We start from the raw sequence: 5,342 nt of genomic DNA on the forward strand, positions 1-5,342 counted from the left end.
GTATAGTGACCTTTAATCACTTGTATATAAATGCTTCCATTTCTGTAGTAACATTTTAGAAGAAAATAAAAGGTTTGAAAGAAAATTGTATTTACCTTCAATGAATTTACCTTCAATCTCCATCCCTCCCCTATAACTCTCTCTCTCTCTCTCTCTCTCTCTCTCTCTCTCTCTCTCTCTCTCTCTCTCTCTCTCTCTCTCTCTCTCTCTCTCTCTCTCTCTCTCTCTCTCTCTTTCTCTGTCCCTCCCCTATCTCTCTCTCTCTCTCTCTCTCGCTCTCTCTCTCTCTCTCTCTCTCTCTCTCTCTCTCTCTCTCTCTCTCTCTCTCTCTCTCTCTCTCTCTCTCCACAAGAACCACTGGTTCTTTGGGTTGTGTGTGTGTGTGAGCGTGTGTGAGCGTGTGTGAGCGTGTGTGGTGTTTCTTTAAAACAACTGTTTTGTAAACCTGTTTACCCTTTTAGAAAGAGTTCTCAGCTATCCATATTTTAATGGTCAACAGTTTGCTCATCTAGGGAGTCCCTTACACACAAGGGAACTGTATGTACACATGGGGTCCCCCAAGTGTCTTTGAAACTACTTTTTTAAACCTGTTTAACCTTTAGCCTTTTAAAAATAGCTCTCAGGGGGGGCGTCCGGGAATGTCCGGGAGGCGTCCGAGGATGGAATGTCCAGTGGATGTCTCAGTCAATTAAAAACAAAAAAGGTAATTGTATTCTTAAAGATGTCCTGTTTTACTGCTGACCTAAACAGATCCATTTGACCCCATAAAAGAGTGTTCGTGGGATGTCTTAGTCAACCAAGAAAAAAGACCCAGAGGACCAGAAGGCCTGAAGACATACATCTTAAAGAGACTCCTTTAATCATTTATACCTCATGGAGCATTTTGAAGGTGAGTTGAATTTTCAATATGATGAAGGCTTCTATATCTAACTATGCATATATATATATATATTATTTATGTTGTATATTATAAATGAATGTTTTTAATAATGTATTGTATAAAATGATATAATATATAATGAATGAGATGTTGTGTTATTGATTTTTTTAAACGAGAATGGACTCTACCTACATATGTATATATCCTACTGTTTACACCAAACAAATGTCAATTTTATGTGACAAGTCTCAAGGTGTCTCAGAACCCATGAAAATGCATGCCAAACCAAGTCTCTACTCAAGAGTGGACCACTGGCTCCACCTAGTGGATGTACAGTTACATCACAGTTATAGAAAAATTACTAGTCAATTGATTATTTGTGTGTGTGTGTGTGTGTGTGTGTGTGTGTGTGTGTGTGTGTGTGTGTGTATCTAGAATGTTACTCTGATATTATATATATATATATATATATATATATATATACCTACATATGTATTTATCCTACTGTTTTTACCAAACAAATTTCTATTTTATGTGAAGTGTCTAATCAAGAGTGGACCACTGGCTTCACCTAGTGGATGTTCAGTTACATCACAGTTGTAGAAAAAATTTACCTAGCACGATAGTATACTATTCTATATCCCTCTCTCAATGGATAACAATTCACTCAATGGATAACAATGTTTTTTTTAATATTTAACAGTATTTCAATATTTGGTTTTTGCAGACATTTTAAGACTGGATGACATACACATTCCAGGTAATTAATAATATTATTTTATTTATTTGTTTTTTTTAAGGGGGTAGATCAGCTTAATATTGCAGATAGATTGTATCTTCCATCAATGTAATTGTCTGCATCACTTCCAGTCCCCCATGTTTTTTATATATACACACACACACATATTTACATTTACGTCATTTAGCAGACGCTCTTATCCAGAGTGAGTGAGTGCATACATTATTTTATTTTTTTCTCCATACCTGCCCCCCGTGGGAATCGAACCCACAACCCTGGCGTTGCAAACGCCATGCTCTACCAACTGAGCTCCTTCCCTGCCGGCCATACCCTCCCCTACCCTGGACGACGCTGGGCAAATTGTGCGCCGCCCCATGGGTCTCCCGGTCGCGGCCGGCTACGACAGAGCCTGGATTAGAACCAGGATCTCTAGTAGACCACTGCGCCACTCGGGAGATAATACACATACACATACATATACACATATATACATATATATACATATACACACACACATATATATATATATACATATATATACATATATACAAACATACATACAGACATACAGTGAGGGAAAAAAGTATTTGATCCCCTGCTGATTTTGTGATTGACAGTTCTTTTGTGTTTCTTCCATTTGTGAATAATCGCACCAACTGTTGTTACCTTCTCACCAAGCTGCTTGGCGATGGTCTTGTAGCCCATTCCAGCCTTGTGTAGGTCTACAATCTTGTCCCTGACATCTTTGGAGAGCTCTTTGGTCTTGGCCATGGTGGAGAGTTTGGAATCTGATTGATTGATTGCTTCTGTGGACAGGTGTCTTTTATACAGGTAACAAACTGAGAATGTGCACTTCCTAATATAAAAGGCTTATCAGGACTGATAAGAAGACAGGATGAAGTAGCATGCTGTCTCAACTAACAATGTTATGCAGACTTTCTTTAGAAAAGGTGAAGGCTTCTCTGCCAGACCTACCAGGAGAATCTGGACATTTTCTGCGACTTGGAGACGATGTGGTGGTAAAGGATTAAGGAAGTCATTGATGGACAACACCCAAGTGGGAAGGTTAGTAATAGGGGTTGATGGCTACCTTGATGGAGGGCCAAGTAAGAGAGAGAGATTCCTAGATCTATATGTACCATTGTAGGACTTTTCTAACGCAGAGGAGGAAGGTGGCACCGCTTCGGTGGAGCATTGTTTTGTTTTGTCTGTGTGTTTTTGCAGCAGAGACTATTGGTACGCTGATAGAAGGATACACTCCACAGAGAGACGGTGATAAATGGAGAAGGACTCTGCATGATCATAGAACTAGTGAAGGAAGAAGGTTCATGCATCATCACACAGTCTACACCAACGGAGGTATGGATAGAGGGGAGATTGAACAGGTATCAGGTCAACCGATGCTACAGATGGCTACGAGGAAACTGATGATCTGGAGATGATAGTAGGTATATACACTGCTAAAGTGATAGTACTGAGAATGCATTGAGATAATGATCTGTATTTATTTTCAGGATGAGGAAAGTCATAATTGAATTATGAATGTTTATAATGTATGTTAATATAAGTATAACTTTCAGTCAACAGTCTCTTTTGTGTAGCTTCACTCCGTAGCCCACATACTAGTCTGTCTCTAATGATGTCATTTAGAACAGCATTAAACTCACAGTGTTCTGGTAGTTTCTTTAATGCAGCAGCAAACATTGTTACTGATTCTCCCTCTTCCTGATGTCTCCTGTGGAACCTGAACCTTTCAGCATTAATTAGTGGTTCTGGTGAAAAATGTCCTTTAAGTATCTCCACAATATCCCCATACGTCGTATTACCTGTTCTGTCTGGCTGTAGCAGGCTGCCTAGTAAATTAAATGTCGTTGGCCCCATTACACTAAAACATGGAGGCACAATGTTGTCCTCATCCATGTCATTTACAAGAACAAAATATTCAAACCATTCTGTATATGAGCTCCACTGTTCAATACTTTTATCAAACTGTCCAATGTTTCCATCAATTCCAATAATTTTTCGTTTCTCAATAAGCTCCTGATTGTCACTCACTTCAATATTGTCCTCAACCAAAGCAATATTTTCCTCAGTCACGTGATCTTCATTCACTTCACTCACTGACGTTTCCTCCTAAGTTCGCTCATTTAGCAGATTTAATTAAAAGGTTTGTCTTCACAGTTGAATAAATGTCCTTTCCTTTAATCACTGTATATTCCTCCTTTTTAATCACGTTGTTTTCCCACTCCGATGTTCATCTCGAGTCCTTTTCTGCCGTCCATGACGATGTTAACTCCAGTGATGGAAAAAATACCCAATTGTCATACTTGAGTAAAAGTAAAGATACCTTAATAGAAAATGACTCAACTAAAAGTGAAAGTCACCCAGTAAAATGCTACTTGAGTAAAAGTTTAAAAGTATTTGGTTTTATATATACTTAATATCAAAAGTAAATGTAATTGCTAAAATATACTTAAGTATCAAAAGCAAAAGTACAAGTATAAATCATTTCAAATTCCTTACATAAAGCAAACCAGATGATTTTCTTGTTTTTAAAATGTATGTTCAGCCAGAAGCACACTCCAACATTCAGACAATTTACAAACAAAGCATTTGTGTTTAGTGAGTCTGCCAGATCAGAGGCAGTAGGGATGTTCTCTTGATAAGTGCGTGAATTGGACCATTTTCTGTCCTGCTAAGCATTCAAAATGTAACAAGTACTTTTGGGTGTCAGGGAAAATGTATGGAGTAAAAAGTACATTATTTTCTTTAGGAATGTAGTGAAGTAAAAGTAAAAATAGTCAAAAATATAAACAGTAAAGTCAAGTACAGATACCCCAAAAAACTACTTAAGTAGTACTTTAAAGTATTTTTACTTAAGTACTTTACACCACTGGTTAACTCTCTTTCTTAGCTAGCTCGACTATGCACTTGCCTCTGCTAGCAATACACTGTGCTAACATTAGTCTATTCTGTACCACAGAAAATAACAGTTTTAAACAGTTGTAAAAACCCACTTCTTCCAGACAGAATAGTTCCTGTAGATACAGACTTACTCATCACCAATCTGTTGTTATGTCTGGTGGGTTTCATAACCACGTCTGTACAACAATTCAATAATGATGAGACAGGAGACAGGAATCAGTTCAACCATTTATCTGGAACGTGATCATCTCAACACATACAAACCCCCATGATGCTCTGCGGCACAATTCCAATACACAGCAAATACATAGATAAGTAAATGGACACTAAATAAAACTCATAGAGGAATTGAAATGTTCAGTTGTAGAAAGTAGGGCCATGGGATAGGGTCAGAAAGGTCAGTATGTTTGATAACTGGTTCCAGAGGTGACATAACAAGCATAAGGTCCATTATAACACAGTGAAGTAGAGGTGGGAGCTAAAAGCAGACATGGACAGTGAGACGGTGTGAGGAGGTCAGGGGTGAAACACTAGATCAGGACAGGTAGAAATGGCAGGGCTGGTTGTGTTCAGTGTGTGTGTCCAGTGTGTGTGTGTGTGTCCTGTGTGTGTGTGTGTGTCCAGTATGTGTGTGTGTTCAGTGTTAGTGTGTGTGTGTGTTCAGTGTGTGAGTGTGTGTGTTTCCAGTGAGTGTGTGTGTGTGTGAGTGTCCAGTGTGTGTCTGTCCAGTGTGTGTGTGTGTGTGTTTGTGTGTGTTTGTTCAGTGTGTGTGTGTGTGTGTCCAGTGTGTGTGTGTGT

This window comes from Coregonus lavaretus, assembly GCF_964263955.1.
Source record: "Coregonus lavaretus genome assembly, contig: HAP1_SCAFFOLD_4376, whole genome shotgun sequence".
NCBI classification, from domain to species: domain Eukaryota; kingdom Metazoa; phylum Chordata; class Actinopteri; order Salmoniformes; family Salmonidae; genus Coregonus; species Coregonus lavaretus.